The sequence below is a fragment of the Oenanthe melanoleuca genome, chromosome 3 (genome assembly GCF_029582105.1).
Source record: "Oenanthe melanoleuca isolate GR-GAL-2019-014 chromosome 3, OMel1.0, whole genome shotgun sequence".
Taxonomy (NCBI): Eukaryota; Metazoa; Chordata; class Aves; order Passeriformes; family Muscicapidae; genus Oenanthe; species Oenanthe melanoleuca.
Window position 1 is genome coordinate 44,100,596 of NC_079336.1, and position 20,904 is coordinate 44,121,499.

Sequence of the window (20,904 nt, forward strand, 5' to 3'; positions counted from 1 at the left end):
GAGATATCAGAGGGCACAGATTAAAAAAAAAAGGAAGCTCCTTTTCATGCAGTACCAAATTGAAGGCTAAAACCACTGCTAGCAGAAGGTGATGGTGTTACTGAACTCTTTCCTACTGGCTCAAATTGAACCAAGACACAAAACTTGAGTTTCTGGAGTTGGGTGTGTTGAACATAGAGAATCAGATATTTGTCTGGATGCATCCTTGATCTGGACCAGTTACAGTGACTCTTAGATGGAACCTGGCACACAAACAACATACTCTGAACAGTGGGGTTGGAAGAGAGGTGGCAGAAAAAAAATATCATAAAAAATTACTTACTAGACATACTTTTTTTCAGAATATGCAAGTAGACAAAGAAAAAATGGAGACAATGGAAAAATATATAGAGAAGTGCATTTTTTTTTCTCCACATTTCAGACAATATCTGTCACTTTGGGTAAATAAAAAGTCTATACTTTAAAAAATTTCCTAGTTTTTCTGTAGCTGCCAGGCTGGCTATTTTCTATGCCTTACCCCAACATCAATACAGGAAATTGGTTTTGACAAACTCATGGGATTCAGAAAAAGAATGTTTCACCAGTGCTAATGCTTGAAAAATTATGTAGCAGCTCCCTGTTTTTCTGTGACAGTCCACAGTCTGGATACCTGCTTCCCACATCTAACCTGCCTAATTAAAAAGAAAAACACTTCTGTTGAAGGGTATTTTCTACAATTTTCAGATACTTCCAGTTATTCTAAAAGTCTGCTCAGAAAAACAAGCACCATTTTGTTTGCCCAATGTGACACTATTTACAGGAAGGAGCAGAGGGAGTATCTGGGAAAATGCAGGCCTGTCAGTCTGACCTTGGTGCCCAGGAAGGTTATGGAACAGATAATCTTGAGTGCAATCACAGGGCACACACAGGACTGCCAAGGGATCAGACCCAGCCAGACTGGGTTGAGGACTGGACACAGCCCTCAGTGCCATGGACTAGTTGACAAGGTGGTGATCAGTCAAAGGCTGGATGCTATGATCTCAGAGGTCTTTTCCAACCTAAAAGACTCTGTTATGCTGTCATTTTATTTTTATTTATTTTCTGGAGTTGTATTGCCTGTGGTTAGCATGGGTCTACCCTCTTTTGCTCTTAGCCTGACTTAAAACTGGCCTTTTTCCATTTCATTATTCCCTTCAAGACAGCACACCTACTCAGCAGGGTTCCCTCACCAAAATGTTTAAGTCTTTTTGGGAGAACAGAAAAATGGACTCCTGGCTCTTCACTTGCTGCATGGGTGGCACGAGCTGGCATCCCTCAAGAACAACCACTGGTTGAGGGAAAGGGGTTTTCAGCCTGGAGGCAGCAGAACACACTGCTGCAGTTAGTGCTGCAGTAGCCATGACCTCCTCTGCTCGCCCTGGAAGCTGGGTTGGAGCTGGAGGTGCAGAGCATTGTGCATCCCCAGGACCAGCACTGACACCAGCTGAGCCTGCAGGGACCATGAGAGGTGCAGAGATGCCCTGGCCAGCTTCAGGTCAGCTGTGAAAAACTGCTTGTGGAATCATGAGTACTGCTTTCACTGTTTCAATAGCAGGGCAGTCTGGCTCTGGACACCCTTGGTTTGGAGATGTCTCTCAGAAGTGAGGTTTTCCTGGCTCCTCTCAGAACCAAGGAGTCCTATGAGTACTGCCAGGGAGGAAAACAGGACCACGTGGAAGGCAAGAGCCCCGTGGGGTGATGGCTCATCTCCCTGCTCTCAGCATGGGCAGAGCCCAGCAGGCTTTGGGTGGGAGGGACAAGTCAGAGAATCACTACTGGGACCCTGCTACACCTCTGTGAAAGCCTAGCTGTGATGTGCCAAGAGCAAAACAGGGGCAGTGAGCACACGCTGCATGGGAGATACCATGACAGAATCCCAGCTCCACAGGAAGGGCAGAGAGGTGCTGGACACCTGAGCAGGGAAGAGTAAGCCATTAAATCAGCCTGCTTAAAAGCTTCAACATGGGCTTATTCACCTCAAAGCAACTAAGTGATACGCAGGATTTACTGTTTAAAGAAGAATTTCACAGCCTTTTTGTTGGCTTGCAGACTTGCATCCCTGTGAAACTCTATCACCTCCTCCCTTTCCCCTCCCAGCTCCATTTTTTTCTCCTCTTATTTTTTTCCCATGGGCTTTCATGAAAAAGTAGATAAGAAAATTAAAGAAAAAAGAGATAAGAAACATGAAGTCTGGGAGACCAGTGGGAGGGAAAGTGGTTTTCTTGTTGCTCATTCACAAACATTTAGCTGAGCAGGGAAAAAAAAAATCCCCACTGAAATCCAGGAATATTTCACGTATAAATTTACAACTGCTGACATGACAACCCTACATATTTCATTTACACATTGATAAGGAAAAAGTTGAAATGACAAATCATCTGCAAAAAGAAAAATTGCTAAAAGTATTTATTCTGAAAAAAAATAAAAAACAAGGGCATGGTATACATATGTACTGGTAGTTTAAAAAAATATTTAGGTTTTTATTACTAGGAATTATATGTATGGTGAACCAGTGAATTATGAATGTCTTGATTTTTGTGTGATTTTTGCTTGCTTTATCTTTTTGCTGTCAACAGCAGCACACAGGGAAGGAGAATTTGATGCAAAGTGAACGACTGACAAAATGGGCTTTTTCTTTCACTTGTCCCCTCCCACTGCCACAGTGTCTAGACAGTCCAAGTATAAAGACTGCTTGATTGCAGCCTCTTGTGAAATGTGACAGAGGGTGTTACATGCACACATCTTTTCAAGCCAAGTCCCTGAAAGTTGTCTGTTCTTGGCTCAAAGAAACAGCATTATGGGGAGTTGGCTAAATGTGAGAGAATACATGTATGCATGTACATGCTTAACATGATTTCAGCTTACTCAGGGTTTCAATAAATATCACCTCCATTCAGCACTGGCCTTTGTGTCAATGAATGGAATCCAAAAACCAATCTCCTTCAGTATCACAGAGCAGGATTTTAATATCCCAAAGTTTCGTCTTCCTGCATGTCAGCATTTGGAGCTGTGGAAGGCTGGAATTATTCAGTCAGCTCTGAGATCACCAAACAAAATCTGGAATTGTTTTACACTAAACTCTCTAGAGATGAGCACACAATGTTGCTCATCCAACATGCTGTGCATCTTACAGTAAGGGAACAAGTTTTTAATCTATTTCCACTAGGAAAGGCAGCATTTCTCAGATGTGTGAGTTATGGGTCACACAGCATTATAGTCTGACACTGGTAATGTTAAAAGGTATGTAACCAGCCTAATTAAAATGAACTTTTCTAATGCAAGCAAGTAGAATTTGTTTATTTTGAAGTTGTGTTTTTATGGGCAACATAAAACATGTTTTTATGAAAACGTAAAACCCCCAATTTTCATGGGTTTTGAGACTTCCTTAGAGACAAATGAAAATAATCATTATGTTATTTGTCTCCTTTCTTGTCCTTATTACATTTCTTAGACTCCAACATTTACATTACAAGCAATCCAATATGTGTCTAACCAGAAGAGTCATTTCCACCCACATTGTGGAAACATTAGTCTACAAGGATATAAAATTCATTATATCATTATTAATAATTTATATAGTCATAGCACCTTAATCACTTTCAGGTAGGATACAGATGAAGCCTAAGGAGATGTATTAAAATTATTATTATTACAGTAAGTCTTCCTCCTTCAGTTTTTCTTTTTGTTCTTGATACAAAATGGAAGCCAAAACTGAAACACTCAACAAAGCCAGACATCCACTCCATTAACAAAAACAAAAGCCATCCTCTGCTAGCTAATCAAAGCTTAGGAAAAGTCCAAGAGTAGCAGGAAAATTCCTTTTTTTATATTTCTATTTTAAAAGTAAAAGCTCCAACATGTGATATCTGAAAAGCAAAAAGTACTGATTAACCTTTGCTTCTCAGTAGTAAGCATATGGATGGGGGAAGAATGGTGCAAATTCACTCCTTCCGAGCATCAGAAGTTTTCTCAGAAGCTTTTGCAACTCACAGCTGAAAGTCTGAATTTTGGTACATCTTCAGAACCTTCTTTTTTTAGAGCTGTGAGAGAAAATAGGTCCTTAGAGTGTTTGAGAGAGAGCTACTGGGAGATGCAGGGGAAAACTTGTCTACCCTGCACCCTTCAATCCATGCTGTGGCCTCTGTCCTCCAAGCCCTTGCACTTGAAAGGGAACTGGCACTGGAGAGGGCTCAGCCTCCTGAGGAGAAGGAGAGCAGGTTCAGACCCAGAGCAGGTTCAGACCCAGCAGGGTGCATTCTCTTTCCTCCTGGATTTCTCTGGCGTGAAATCTCATGGCATATTTTTAAGATAACTTCTCTCAGTAAAAAAACATGAAAGGGATAGGCTGGATGTCTGGTAACTGGCAACTGCCTTTTTCTGACCAAGTCTTACAAATCTTGTCTGGAAAGCATCAGCAGGGAAGCTGAGTTAAGAAATAGTTATGTTAAAAGGAAATCAGAAGCACAAAATCCTTGGCTTTTATTCAGTCTCTGTGGCGAACAGGCATGAATCAAACTAGAGGGTTGCATCCAGCATGGCTGTGAAAAATGAAATCTCTAAGGGCCATCTTCTTGGTGCTTTATGTTTTGCTGAAAGCACTACAGAACTATCAGTCTGTAAGATCAAATAAACCAAATTTTATGAGCTACTGTAGGATTTAATATTCAAAACGCCACATTCTGAGTTACCATGAAGATTCAAGGAGGACAGAAAAGGCTTTCCAAGAATATGAACTCCAAGAATTTTTAAAAGAGACTTTAAAAATGATTGTGGAATCCCTCCTGCAGGCTGTATAGAGGGAACAATCAACACAGAAATTTACCCTGAAGTTGAAACATCTTACTTTCCATGCCCTATTAGTAGCTCCCTAGAGAGAAACTGATGGATTACGTATTTTGAAACACAACTCTGAGACACATTAAACTCCCCAGTTTTCAGAAAAGGCTCACTTGCCCACTTTGACCATTACAAGTCACTAGGAAGGCATTCCAAGTTGGGCAACAAATAGGCACTTAAAACCAGTCTTATGTAGGTCAGTAATTCTCATGCTGTCTGCTTGCTGACCTCTCTGACTCACATCTATGCTGATGGGAGCATTTTGGATTTCCAGAATTAATACTGTGTCAGTTTCAAGCCAACTCAAATGAAACAGATGCAATAAAATAGCAGCACTTATTGCATTATTTTTGTTTTTATCTGTTAACTCGGAGACATTTTAGAGGAATGCCTACATTCCAGCCTGGCCAGTGATTCCACCATTTTTAGGTCAGAGAGGTACAACAAATACTTTACAATTCAAACTTCTGGGTGTTATTCATTATTTCCCAGGCTTGTGGGTTGCAGGTTACTATACATACATTAATTTTTATACTAAGGTTCAATCTAGAAAGAATATAATTTTATTGCATTGTGAATAGATCTGGTTCAGCCTTGAACAGTGCTGGATTTTTGTGTAGAATTCTTGGAAATCTACATGTGCACCACACTTGTCATGCTGCATTAAAAAACGTAAATCATAGAAGACACAGTACTACCACTGGATGTCCTCTCACTGTTAAAGATATGCAGAAAATCTCACACAGACAGTCATATTCCTGAACAAACAGCCAGAAACACCAGGGCAAAACTTCAAGTATGTTTCAAAACAACACTCAAAAATTCCTGGGCTGCATAATTTAATTTTTAAGGGAGACCTTTAATGCTTCACTCCCAGATTCTGCTTTAGTGGGCTGAGCAGAAAAAACCCCAGCAGTTCAATTGTTCATCTGCAGCAGTCAAAAGTCAGGCTGCTGCCCAGTGTCCATGGACATCCATGGCTGGAAGAGCAGGAAGAGCAGCCTTAGCTGAGCTCCTGCTGCCATACTGCCCTGGTTCAAAGCAAATGCCTTTTACAGTGCTGGAGTGCCCTTACTATTGTTTCTTAGCTTTGGAAATCCTCTACAATGTGGCAGAAGGGGTTCAGGACAGGGAGCAGCTCCAGCTGCTGTGAGAAGAGCCGACCCTGGAGGGCACTTTGAAGTGCCATATTCTGTCCTGCTGTTCCTCCCCATTACTGAGTGACTGGGGACACAGCCCTGGAAACAGCAGCTTGCTCACACTACAGACAAGGTTTTTGTTTTAACACATGCCTGCAAAGCGTGGCCCTGTGCTTGCCTTCTCTCTTTTCCCTTTTGGGACCTGAACTAAAAGACAGTCGTGAAAAATGAAGGTTTGGGCTTCACCTTGCCTGCTCATTCAGCCAGCCTCGGGGGTCAGGACAGGGAGGAGAGGGTGCATGAAGGATTTCACTGAGCTACAAGCAGTGCCCTGGTTTGTGCCAGAGGCTGTGAGCACAGCTGTCCATGGACAGGGCAGGGAAGGAAGGAAGAGCAATGAACGTCTTGGTCCCTCTCTGGCAAGAGATTTACTGCAACCCAGACAATCTGTTTATTATCCATACAGCTATATGATCTTTCATTGCAAGTTAGGGAGGAAAGAGGAAGTCAGTGTTCCAGCTGGGCAGGAGGAACAATAACCACGTCCACGTGTTCTTTGAGGGGCAGTGTGATGGTGGGACTGGCTGGTGGGAATGTCACCTGGCACGGCCACAGGAAGCTGCATCACCACAATGCTGTTTGAGCAGCCGTAATCAAACACTCCCCAGTGCAAGAAGAGGAGATAAACCCTCCAAACTGCCCATGAAAGGACACGTCTCCACCCTTTTGGTTTTGTGCAGCTTCTTTGTCAGCCAAGTCTGTGAATGTCGGGGCCTCATCTTTTTCAAAAAGCAGTGAATTCTCTTCCACTCCCTGTGATACATCCCTTTCAGCAAAACCAAACCAGAACAAAACACAAGAAGCAATTAAAGGCTCATGCTGCAATCTCTTAAAGTTGCAGCAACTGAGTTATGCCTCTTACTGTCTCAGGGCTTTTACTACTTTGAAAAAAGATGCCCTAGAAAAACGCAGCAAGTCTGAGAAAAGGTTCTTCTGTGTTTTGTTCTTTTTTTTTTTTTTCCTTTTCCCAGCAACCTCCAAACTTCACTTATAATCCAAAAGAAAAAGTCTTATATGTAACTAACTTCAGAGGGAATGCCTGCAGGTTTTATACTTGTAAACTGAAAAATCAGACTCAAAACTGCACATAGGATTTTTTTTATGCTTAAAATGTGTTAAAATAATCTTTGAAATTAAGAACTAATGGCAGCAGCTACATACAGTAAGCACACTGCTTACTCTGTAGTTAACCCCCACAAAGGATGGACCTATCCCTGGTTCTGAGAGTACACCATGCAAATTCAATGGCGTGATTTTGAGCTACATTTCTCCTTCATCAGGCTGCTTGTGGTAGCTCTGTTCATGAGCAGAGAAGTGGATGGATGGTTTGAATAAGCATTTTGAGCTAATGTGCCTAAATTTTAAAGTGCCTTTTAAGTGTGTAAATTAGAAAACCTATAGCAAGAGAACAACTACTGCAAATGCCAGAATAATTTTGTCTTGGAAAGAGAAGAAGTAAAACACTGTCTCCACTGATTTCCTCTTTCTTTTCTCCCATTAGGAGAACAGAAAGATGATTGCAGGTTGATTCACACTGTTCTGATTTTTTTTTTTTTTTCAATTCTTATTTTTAGATTCTACCCAGGATTAATGGCTGTTCATCTGACCCACAGCATGGGAGCAGCACAGAGCAGAGTGCCAAATATGAATCATGATGGGCAGGGAAGGAAGGGGGGAAAGGGGAAGGGCACAGTAAAGAAGTTCTGCCTGTTTGCTACTGTGGACCATGAAAGAGGCATAAAAAAAGATTTTCTCTCAAAAAAACCCCTCACTACTCCTTCCCATCCCCCTTTGCCCATGCAGGAATGAAACTAACCCTTCTCTGCCTTGTCTGATTTCTGTTTTGTGACTGAAGAACTTGGAGGATGTGACAGCAAGAAAAAGGGAGCAAGCTGAGTTTCAAATCAGGAGAGTTACTTTGAAACCTTTCCAGACAACATTCCCTCCCGAAGGGGCTATCACTTCTTCTAGGTTGCTACTTTTAGTATTTTAATAGAGTTATTTATATCCCTTATTTGTCCAGTTACATTGGGGGAAAAAAATACTCTCCTTCCTAAACACAAGCAAATATTTGCCTGTGGCCAGCCCACAAAGAAACCCCCAGCTTTCTCACCATCATTGTAGCTGGCTTCATCTACAAAAGCAATGATGCTGACAGGCAGGTTCCCCAAACTGGGTGTCAGCCACATTGTGATAAAGGCAGTGAGTGCTGAAGGTACTGACTACACCACTAATGGGGACACACAGAAACCTGCCTGTGCTCACACACCCACAGAAAAGTTCTCTAGTGAACTTTTTTTCTAGTTGTTCTCTCAAACCCAGCTGCTGCCTCTGTGGTTCCAGTGTCTGACAGCAGCTTTCTGCTAGATGACACCTTAGGTAAGTTTATTCTGTTCTGGATGGGGTTCAGTTTCTCCTCAGCATCCCAAACCCTGCTGTGTGTGCTTTAGCTTTCTGACCAAAACAATGTTCATAACTCACCCATGTTTGTGTTATTGCAGAGCAGAGCTTGCAAAGCATCAAGGCTTTCCTTGTTTCTCACTCTGCCACTGTAGCAAGTAGGCAGGGGGAGGTTTGGGAAGGGACAGAGCTAGGAAAGCTGGACCCAAAGGTATATTCCACACCCTCAGTGTGTGAGGAAGAGTCCACAGAGGTTTTTCTATTTCTGTGTATTTAAAACAAAAAGGCAAAACTGGTGGGTAATCTGGAGCAGGCAGGGAGGGTTTCACTGAAAATGTGAAATGTGTCACCTCGTGAAATACACAACTCTTGACAATTCAGGAGATCTGGGAATCTTCTCTGGAGTTCCTCCCTGTTTCCCAGCACAAAGAGACAAAAAACTGAAGGCCACTGAAATTAACAACTGTGCTGTCCCCACAGCACAGGGGACACATGACAGGTTTGTGGGTTGTGTTGTAAAGGGAAAAGGACCTCTTGATAGAGAACAAATTGACACTCTAAGCCAGGCTGGCTGGGAGGTCAAATAAGCGACCACAAACACATTCAGCACCAACAATGGTATAGAGTAGAACATAAACCAGAGCAAAGGCTGTGAGAAGATGACCCTTTTCAGATGCTCATATGCTAATTACAGGATTCTGAAAAAAATAGATAAACCCTCTGCTATAAAGTAGCAATGCAAAATAGTACTCTTGACAAATAATAGCTATATTTAGACTATTATATTATTATCTGAAATAGCTGTAGCAAATTTAAAAAATACAAATGAAAGAGGGTGGTGTCAGGGTGTACGTGTCACAAATGACATCTGAGTGACTGACAACTTGGAAATAAATAATCTTGGAGAGTTACAGGGATTATGAGCTTCTTCAACACTGACATACAAGAAGCAGGAGCTGCAGGGCTGGCACTGCACAACTCACCGCTGGTTGCGTAATGTAGCTGCGCCTGAACCGCGTGAGTCACACCTGGTTTAGCATCCCCACTCAGGACTTTGTCTTGAGAGAAGCCAGCACAGACCAGAAGGTTGCTGGTTGTTTAGACTGAAAAGCACCAACACTTCCTGTGCAAACAGCTAACATTGTCTGCAGCCAAATCCAGAGCAGAATTTTCTGCAGTATGAGAGCGTACGCTCTTTATAGATACATAAATTAAAATCCTAGGGCATGCTTTGTGAGAAGCAGTTTCACAAAACTAGAGCAAATGGGAGGCAAATCAGGCTGAAGGCAGAACATACAGAAAGTTGCTGACATCTGCAAACAGTTTGAGACATTTCCTAAATGCCTACAGTGTTACAACCATGGAAATGGGCTAGATAAAAATAACACTCAAAGAAAAAAACCCAACAGCTGGGTTTACCAGGGAAGTGAAAAAACATATAGAGTGTTTTACAGAAAAGTGGTACACAAAAGGGGAAAGAGGAAGAGATAATAAGAAGCAAAAAAAGCTCAAATAAAGATTATATAGAGGAATCAAGAAGATATTAGAAAAAAATAAAGGCACATGAACTCAGAAATCACATTTTTAACTTTTCTAAGCAGATTACGAAGGATAAATCTTGAACAATAAAAATTGTAGAATCGTTCATAACAATATGACAGCAGCAGAAGTTATTCAGTAAATGTTTCCGATTAGCACACAGGTAAAAAAGGCTGGATGATCTGTTTATGATGATGATAATGAAATAGATTCCCACCACAGCAGCCCCTGGAGAGGGGATGTTAAGCAGCAGATAAATGATTCTGGGCGATTCAGATTAGTAGCTAGAAATAAACTTGTCTCAGAAGGTTTATAGAGGCATCTTTGGAGCTGCTACGGCATCTAAAGCAGTTCTTGTCCCCTGGGGAAGGACCAAGGACAGGAAGAAGGCTCATACTGGGCTACTGTTTGAGAAGGGTAGAATGTAATTACAGGCCATTTTGATGAGTTTCCAGTATTTTGCAGAGGATGGAACAACTAATATCAGTCTCAATTAATACTGTTTTTCAAAGCTCTGTAATTAGCATCAATTAACTTGGCTTTAAGGAAAATAGATCCTGTCAAATTAATTTGATGTAATTTCTTGCAAAAATTACAAGTTCACTTGATGAAGGCAGCATCACTAACAGTATTACAAATCTAAGCCATTTGACTTGTTCTGTAGAGTGTCTTTATGAATGCTTTGAAGCTATATGGAGTGTCTCCATCTGCACATGAAAAGCTGGACTCCATTGGTGGTGAGCACCATATAAGATCAGGCTAAAACCTTAAACCTATTTTATACTGAAGTCACTTTTGAGTCCACAGTCATACTAGAAATATTAAAAAACGGATAAATTAAGGAAACAAAAGTGTAACTGCAAATGACAAACTGTTTATTAGCAAACAAATGGGTTCCTATTGGATTCCACAGGCAATGGTGACCATCCCTTTACTATTTAATAGCCTTATCAGTGGCCTGGATTAAAGCTGAGTCATTCTGGTGAGACACGAGGCTGGGAATGGCAGAAAACAAACGACAAAAGAACAAGCCTGACACAGAGCAACTGGGGTATGTAGAAAGATAGGAGAAACCAGTTTAGGTGTTAATATGGCCAAGTACAAAACCACCCTGTTAGAATGAAGAATCCAGGCCATACTTACAGGATGAGAGGGAGAGAGAGGACTCTATCCTCCGAAGCAGAGACTGAATACGAGACCCGGGGTCCTGGGAAGCAATCAGCTCGACATGAACTCCCCACACAAGGCTGTGGCCAAAAGGGCTAATGTGAGCCTCAGCTGTACAAACAAATGAAAATCAAAAGATGAGTAGGTAGGTTACAGTGATGCTGCATCAGGTTCTGCTGCTCCATTCTACAAAAAAACTGTTGGAAAAACTGGAAGGGTGCTGAGGGAAGAGAAATTAAATAACTGAAAACACTGGGCTACAGAAGGCTTTGTTATATACAAAAATCTTAGAGGGAATTTTGTTATTTTGTTCATGGTATAGCAGTATTCTTACACTGAATACATTTGATAACAGCAGGCTCTGACCTAGCAAAGGTAGAAATTACAACAGGACTGAAAATTATTCCAATTCAGGCTGTGAACAGGCACGTTTGTTCTGCTTGTTCAGCAGTGATGTGTTATAGGCAAATAACCAGTAATTAACCCTCTGCATCACAGGTTAAGAGGTACTGCCCACCTCTGCAAAGTTGTGAAAGTAACCATGCTTGATTCAGAAAGGATGCACACCCACATGGCTTGGGTTAATTGTCACAAAGCAGGAGCTCCTGCGACTGAGCTGAGTGGTCACTGTGTGTGTTGTCACCAAGAAACTCTCCTCCTTGCACGGTGTTGATCCTGGCAGCCTTCCTGCTCACAGCTTACAAAACATCTCTGGGATACCCCAGGCTTTTGGGGATGAGGTGCCATCTAAGAACGGATGACACCCAACTGTCCATCTTCTGCAGGATCTGCAGGCAGCCTCTCTCAATTCCCAGCACCTGGCTGCACACAAAATCTCACTGTACAGAGCTCCTCACACTGAGATGCCGAGGAAACCACTTTTAGGAAACTGATGGGTGTTGTTGTGGCTCTGGCACTGAGAAAGTACTGGTGACTCCTTGTTTGAGCAATTCACTTCATCTGCTGCCTGCCACTGGGACCACATCCCAGCACACCCCGGCCACAGAAGGTGACCTCAGAGAATTATGTTGGGGAAAAGAGTCCTCCATACCTTACAGATATTTCCTTTCCCAAATTAACCCTTTTAGGATGAACAGGAGGACTAGCTACCTTCTTCAGGAAAACAGGTTGGATCCTTTAAGCAGAATGAATGGATATGAGCACTACTCCTGCAGGAACCTCCCAGGTCACTCAGGACACCTAAGTGTCTTCTCCTTCCCTTTCTGCATGCCAAGGGAACTGGGTGCTGCCAAGAAAGCTTCTGGCTACCTGTCCCAAGGCTGGGGTTGGGCATTTGGGTTCCTGAGGACCATGTGTTCAGCTGTGGGGCCCTGGTGACTGAATTTGCTTCATCTCCCAGCCTGCCAATAATTAAATTTGGTGTTTTTTAAGGAGGCAACACAAGCTTTTGAGCATGCTGTCTGTCTTAACCTGGGCCTTTGGCCAGAAAGTTTTAATCCTATCAATGTGCAGGAGTGGGAAGGCTGGAAGTGTTTGATTTGTGCCAGTTGCTGGCATCATCTCATTTTAAGCTTCTGGAATGAACCCATTTATGACTGAGTGCTGCAGTGTAAATTCTGCAAATAAAACAGATAAAATAATCTCAATAACTTGAGCTCAGGACTAGCTCACATATGCTGCTCCAGAGATTTAGAGGGCGTTATTTCATACAAACATCTAATTAAATTTAATTATGGTTCTACAGTTATTTTTATGTTCAACAGTTGGAAAAAATGTGTTTTTCAAACTTTTGGTTATGCTCAGTAAGTGATGCCTGCTAAAACACAGCATGCACAGCATAGTAAAATCTTGGTTGAATGTCACAAACATAAAAGAAACATCTTGTCTTCAGTAAACATGTAGTACAAAGCTTCTGTAGAGTGAATCACAGCAAGAAAGTTTTGTAAAAATTTTAGGGAGGAAAAAAGCCAGTCCAAGTGTGGTGTGTATGTATGTATATGTGTACATGCATTCACACACACCCCACCCCTTCAGCTCTGCTATACCTGGCATTCCTGTCAACAGTTCCCAAGACTCAAAACTGTGACTGGCAACTCTTCAGTCACTAATAGGGCAGAAGCTTAGGGAAAGCAGATGGAGGACAAGGTTTCAGAGCTACTAATAAAAGATGTATCAGAGCCTGCAAAAGTATCCTTTGAATTGTGCATTTTTGGACCTTTACACTTTCTGTCCTCCTGGATGCATTTTTCCCTGTCTCCCTCTGGCATGACCCCAGATATATCCTACAGCATGAAGGTGTTCTGTTAAGTATACATGCAATGTGTTTTTTAAGCCTTGTAAAGGCTTATGTCAAAAGATGTACCAAGGATTACATAGGCCAGACTTCAGAAATAGAATTTTACAGATGAAGTAACTGTGATAATCTTCCTAACTACAAACCATAGACACTACATAAAAGCAAAGAGCTTTAACACATGGATTTAAAACATCTTTTTTTCAAAATACTGCAAAATAAATCAGATGCAAGGCTTTTTCTTTCATCCTAGACACACAGACGCAGAATTAAATGGGAGAATGTGAAACTAACCATCCCATCTGCCTTTGTAATTCACCCAGACTAGACACAGAAATGCTATGGAATTTAATGCAGTGAACCCCAGAAGTGTCACTTTCACAAATCTCAAGAGGCATCATTGACCTGAGGCTGGCTGCAGTTTCTGCCCCAATTCCAGTTTAATGTATTCCAGTCTGACCCTCAAGCGACAGTGCTGCTGGAGAACACGCTAAGAAACAAATGCAGGCAATTGCTTTGACATAATTCTTTTGGACGCAGGCAGATCGAATGTGCTGATGTCAACAGAGACCAGACAGGAGTTTTATCCAATCTCCTTTCCTCACTGAAGAAAACAATGAGAGGAAACAAAGCACAAACCAAACCCCAGCCAAACACATGCCCTCCTCCCAGCAGCAATACTGATACATGCTGTCCAAGAAAGCGAGAGCAAGACAAACATTACTAAAGCAGCATTTGTATGTATACACAGCATTTCATTTATGGCTTAAATTTACACAACTTGTGTATATAACAGGATCCTTGCACATAACATGCATGAAACATCTGTCCTATACAAGATAATAATTTGAAAGCCTAATGCAGTCCTCTGTGGCCCCAGTACATTCAAAAGAGTTCCTAGCATAGTTCCTTCAATTTAATGTAAACCACTCTTCTTCCCGTTCTTGAATGCTTCTAAAATTTAGGGGGCTGCATGGTCCTGCTTTCAATATAATTGTCAGGACTATACCTTCTTGCCTTGCCAGTCACTTAAATATCCAAGCTCTAGCATGCTCTGAGGCTGCATAATTTGAAGTCAGAGAACATTGAACAACACTGACTTTTTTCTCTGCACAGGGACAGCAAGAAGAGAAGCTGTGAGTATTTTTTTCCACAGCAAAGATGAATTATGGTAGGAAACCAGATCAAGGATGCCACAATGTCTATCCTGAGAATAAAAGACTAAGCTAAAGATTTTCTTCTCCACCTGGTGATGTTGCTCCTGAAATGACTTCTGTAAAAAAGAGGAAGATCCATACATCAATGATAGTTTTTCAGAACTCACCAAGGAAAACACCAGGGTTGAATGTGGCTGGTCCCTCAACTTTATACAATAAAAACCAAACAAAAAAGCAGATCCCAAGCTCATTTCCTCCTCTCTTTTTTACTTCCTCTCCAAAGAAAGGCTTCCAGCTCTGCTATTTACAGCTTTTCTTTTCTCCCCATCCTCCAGCTCCTCCCCCATCAGTCCATACAGAGAGATTGTCTGCAATGGTATAATGCAAAAACCAGATGAGATACTTAAGGCTTCCCCTTTCTGTGTGCCTGGAGCACTTCCAGGAAGAGAAAGCCTTGTGAGGATTCTCACTTTGCTCTTCTGCAGCTACTTGTGGGTCACTCTACCACAATAAAAGCCTGCATCTGTTATCTGACCACGATTGAGAGACGGATAAAGATTACCATTTTTAATGTCCGTAGGAAGTGTGGTCTGAGCTAAGGCTGATCATGTGTAGCAGCCACTGAAGCTGCTTGATGTGGAACATTAAACCACCCATACACAAAGTAAAAGCAGACTTTTGTCCTTTGTCTACCACCCTTTATGTGACCTGCCCCCAGAATGTGGCCACAAGTTGCGGTCCACAGCTTGGCCGAGCATCAGAAGCCACAGAATCTTTTACTCTGTGTTGAGATCTGCAAGTGTCACAAGGTTCAGGCAATAAAGGTTTCAAGGCCACCAATCATCAGGAATTATAAACAATTTAGTCATGAAATCATAGAGTGGTCTGGGTTGGAAGGACCTTAAAGACCATCTTGTTCCAACTTCTTGTCATGGGCAGGGACAAGTTTCACTAGACCAGGTTACTCCCAACCCCACCCATCCTTGAACACTTCCAGGGATGGCGCATCCACAACTTCTCTGTGCAACCTGTTCTAGTGTCTCACCACCCTCACAGTAAAGAATTGCTTCCTCATATCTCATCTCAGCCTACCTTGCTCAAGATGTTTGTTAATGGCATAGGAAGTGAGATCAAGTGCACCCTAAGCAAGCTTGTGGATGACACTGAGTTGAGGGGTGCTGTGGACACTGCTGGAAGCCTAGGAAGAGTTCAGCCAGGCCTTTTCCCAGGTTCTGAGCTGTTTTAGCTTTAGCTCCCAGGCTGAGAGACTTTCCCAGCTCTGGCCAGGATTCCTTCCCAGGATGATATCTTTCTTACAGATAGAAAGGAATTCATAACATAAGATTAGCACCTGGTGTTGACCGTGGGACAGTGTACGTGACATGGGATGTTTTCTCCTGTTACCCAGTAACTACTGTCCTGTCTCAGATTCACCAGCTGTCCTATAAATATAAGTTGGTTTTCAATAAAGTGCTTCTTTTGCCCAAGAAGAAGTGTGTTGCTATTATTATTAGCAAATAGCGACAGGGTGCCATTGACACACCGGAGGGAAGGGATGTCATCCAGAGGGACCTTGGCAGGCTTGACAGGTGGGATTGTGCAAACCTTGTGAAATTCAACTAGGCCAAGTGCAAGGTCCTGCACCTAGGTCAGGGCAATCACCAGCATCTGTACAGACTGGGGGATGAAGGAACTGAAAGAAGCCTGTGGAGAAGTACTTGGGGGTACAGGTGGATGAAAAATTGGATATGAGCTGGCAACACGTGACTTTTGAAAATATTTTATAATGAGGGTGGTGAGACACTGGAAGAGATTGCCTAGAGAAGCTGCAAGTGTCCTGTTGGTAGAAATGTTTAATGTCAGGGTAGATAGGGTTTTGAGGAACCTGGTCTATTGGTAGGTGTCCCTGTCCAGGGTGAGATTGCTGGAGTAGAACTTTACAAGTTCTTCCAAACAAACCTGTGACTGGTGATTCTGTTACTGAATTGGATTCTCACCTCTGTGATTCCTACCACAAAACACAGCTGGTGCAGTTCATGCAGCTGGGACTTAATGGTGCTGTAAGAGAATGTGTGTAATGTGGGTACAAACCCATATCACTGCAGACAGAGATAAAGAAAGCACATACACTCCAGGATAAAGACACATGAAGAAGAGGAGATTAAGATACCCACATGGTTCTGTCTAGATGCACAGATGATAGAAGACCCAAGTGCACTCATACCTTCACATTGCCATTTGTATGAAGAGTCAGTCTATTATTTCTTCCACATTTGTGAAGCCGTGGCTGCGAGGACAAGCACAGCAGTGGTTAGGTAGCTCACACTCACTGTCTTTTCAGACCATGAGAGATCTGATCATCTGCAGTCTTCCAACACTTCTCTCCAAACATGCTCCTCTGACTCCACTTTTCAGTGACAGCAGATAATTTGTTGTTTGGCTACTGTAGGCTGCTACAGTATTTTTACAACAGGAAATGTGTGTTCCATACGTAAGGAGACTACACTTACAAGAAATAATGCAGGAAAGTGATCTAATTTCTGTTCTGTTTCCTTCCTTCTGCAGTGTGCTGCATCAAGATGTTTGTTCCAATACACAGATACCAGTTCAAGGCCAAGATTTTATTTACCCTGATTGTACAAAACAAGCCAGCACTTAAACTGCAGCTCAAACACCTCAAGCTGTTGCAGCCCATTCACGTTCATCTAAGTGATTTAGGTAAGTGGGAAAAAAATTTTTTCTTTTCAAGGTTAATGTGCCTGTCTTATCCATGGCTGGATATTTGTGCTAGAGATTTAAAACTCCTGTGAATAAAGAACACTTTCCAAAGGTGCAAACACCAGATCAAGCAGGAAATGCCAATTTTGAAGTGAACCTCAGTATTGCAGACTGTAAGAAAATGTCCATTGTGCTGCATTTAGGGAAAAGAACGCAGCATCTTCACTAAGCACTGCACCTACCCATGGATATTACTTGGCTACCACTGCTGAACAAAGAAATCTGAGTAACTGCTACACTTCTCTGCTTTTGGAAAACCAGTTTTTAATTTAGGAAGTCTGGGGTAGCCTTTTAAGAGAAAACTTTAAAGTGTTTTCCTATTTATTACTGGGACTGCCAATGCATGTATATAATAGATTATAAATTGCCACATGCTACTGCCTCCTGTCTGTAAGCTAAAAGCTGGAAAGAGACTCCACAGTGCTACAGAGCCAAATCTGCATCAGGCAAGTTGTTGAATTTGGGAAGTTATGAACAGCAGCAGATTCACAAGCTGATCGGTCAGTGCTGACTGCTCAATGCCAAGGTTCTTGGAAAGGGATAAACAGATGGGTCAGGAAAGGACAGAACTCTGACTTGGATTGCATAGCTGTAGAAATAACATCTGAGTTCAATTGTTCTCTATCTCCCATGCTGAAAACCATCAGTCCATTAAAACTCCCCACTGAATATCACATTTTTTGTGAGCTAGCAGGACAAACTCTTTCATATTAAGTGTTAGAGAGGTATTAAAAACACAAATAAAATCAAGGGATACTTCCAAAATTTATGTTTGTTTTGTTTATGATGTCAGTAGTGTATTCTTCTGGTGAGGCAATATTGTCTCTGAAATGCAGGAGATTTCCCCATGGCTAGGCTGGTGCCTCTGCTTTTTGTTTGGGCACATAACCATCTTCCCCTAAGATGAAGCATGAAAAACAAGGCTCCTTTTTTCCCTTTTGTATATTTTTTCAGAGCAGTTTTTCAGATGCCAGGAGCATAAATGTAAGCAAAAGAAGAGAGTCCCGACCTTGTCAGCTTCCCAGAACTACATCTTGTATGCTGGTGCTTTTGTTTTCTTGCAAGTTCAGCACTGCTTTAATGGCAGCACCCTGGATTCCCCCTGCCCCCAACAAGTGATACATATTAGTACATCTGTTTTCTCTGTAAAGTCTTTCTGCATTCTTTGCAGGGCACAGGAAGGATGTGGGCTCCTTTTCACATTCAAATGAGGCAAATTAGCCTTTGCCTGGTTCCTTCAATATAATGCTTGTTTTACATTTAAGCGTGAGAAAAAGGGAGGAAATAAACCCCAATACGTTAGGTGGGTTACATGTTCCATTTTGGTGCAAGCCTCACTGAGCCTTGTTTTGTGAACTGCTTTCCACAGGTCATGATTTCAGGATGATAGTTTAATTAGTTCAATAGTGTAATTATGTAAAATGACCAAATAGTCTGCACAAAGAAATAGCTGCCACAGATGCATTAAACACTAGAAAAAGCTAAAAATGCCAACCTGAATCAGCAGGGTTCAGGCAATCCAGGGCTTGGAAGCAGCACTGCAGGAGAAAATCTGAGTATTCCAGTGGAAACTGAGTTGAACACCATCCAGCAATGCTCCCTTATGGCAAAGGTGGCTATCAGCCTTCTGGCTTGCATCAGAAAAAACACTTCCAGCAGGGTGACAAATATGATCCTTCCCCTGTATTCAGCACTGGTAAGACATGACTGGAGTGCTGAATTCAGTTTAGGGATCCCTGAAAATTCAGGGCTCTCTTGTACAGAAGAGATATTAACTTATTTGAGCAGATCCAGTAAAAGGTCACAAAGATGGTTAAGAGTTTAGAGCATCCATCCTATAAGGAAAGGCTGAGAGTGGGACTCTTCAGCCTGGAGAAGGCTCAAGACAATTTTGTTAATGTGTATAAATAACTCATGGGAGACAGTAAATGAGACAAGGCAGTGGTTTCCAGTGACTGGCAATGGACACAAATTAAAGTACAGGAAATGCTGTTTAAACATGAGGAAAAAAACTCTCGTACATGAGAAAAAAACCTTGAGGGTGTTGAACACTGGCACAGGTTGCCCAGAGAGGCTGTAGAGTCTCCATTGCTGGAGATATCCAAACCCCACCAGGATATGACTCTGAGACACCAGTTTTAAGTTTGCCCTGGTTTGAGCAGAGGGTTGAAGTAGATGATTTCCAGATGCCCTCTCCAACTGCAGCAGTTTGTGATTCTGCCAGGTCATATGAAGACCTGCTGCACTTACAAAAATCCTCCTCTCACTCCTTTTACAAGATAGAGACAAATGCAACAATTCAGTAAGGTAGCAAAAGCATAGTACACATTTTACAGGGAAAAGGTGTGGTTCAGATTCCCCTTTTTTTTTATGTCCTGTGCTCCAATCCAAGTGGTAAAGCTAAGAGATGAGATGCAAGTAAAAACCAAACAACTGCTTAGTGAACTGTGCTTTACCCCAGACAGTTAGCACTAGGTGGAAATTCAGTGCATACTCTTAGCACAACAGCAACTCCTTGCACAGTTAATGCACCCTATGCACAAGGTAACACATCCCACATACAGAGAACAGAGAATGAAGCAGTCAGGTGCTGTAAATCTACAGTCAGCTTCACTAATGGAAATCTCCTCAGGCAACAAGTCCTTAGCTCTGTTGACAGTCATGTGCCAGGTTTGACAGGTTTTACTGAGACCTGGGAGAAGCTTTGACACACCTGTTAATGCATTAAGTGCTTTATCCATCTTGGTTGCCATCCTCATCCACAGTTCTGGGATGCACCAGTCTCACAGCAAGCAGTGGGCTGTGTCCTTGGTCTGGAGGCAAGACCCATGCCCCAAGTCCCTGTTCTGCTCACAGACTACCCCCTGAAATAAGTTACTGTTGTTCTAGGTTTTCTCCCTGTTCTGACCTGAGCCACAAACAATGCACTTTCCCCATAGCCTGTGTAACAGAGCCATGCTCCACCCTCTCTGTGAGAGCCCTGAAGCCTCTGACACAGAGCAGCAAGAGCTCCTACACCTCAGAGCTGACACTGGTTTTTCCAACACCTGGCTGCACAAAGAACACAACCAGCTACTGTTCTCACACACCTCTCCCCACTCCAAAGCCAAAGGCATCCAAACTGATCAGTCTTGCAGCACCACCATGGGTGTCAGCCTGAACTCCACCTTCCATCTCCCTCCTCAAAACAGCAGCACAACTCAGAGACCTAGAGTAAAAGATAATTCAACCTAGATTGAGATCCAGACTTCCCCCAAAACCTGAGCACTGTCAGGCTCTAGCTACCCTCAAGCAGTAGGAGCAAAAGGGCTGCTCAATCAGACACTGATGCCTTTGACACTGGTTTACTTAAAAGTGTTGTGCCAAAGAGGTAAGTGGAGGGCTCTGAATAATTCAGAAAGATCTCAAAAACAGTGCAAATGAAGATGCAGTTTGGGCATCATAGGAACAGTCAGTTTCTCTCTACTGAGACATCCATAGCACTTTTAATCCATAATTTCCATTTTAGCCTGTTAAAATAATGAGATTTATTATTCCTGTCACATGTCCTTTCTGA

General features: G+C 42.3%; 1 protein-coding gene across 2 annotated transcripts in view; it reads right to left on the reverse strand.

Annotated features, from left to right (window-relative positions):
• Positions 1-20,904, reverse strand: part of FYN (FYN proto-oncogene, Src family tyrosine kinase) — a 136,505-nt gene that overhangs the window by 40,722 nt on the left and 74,879 nt on the right. For both annotated transcript variants that reach the window (XM_056488087.1, XM_056488088.1), the window contains exon 3: positions 11,136-11,270. The gene's annotated coding sequence lies outside the window, so the exon portion shown is untranslated. The remainder of the gene's footprint in view (positions 1-11,135; positions 11,271-20,904) is intronic.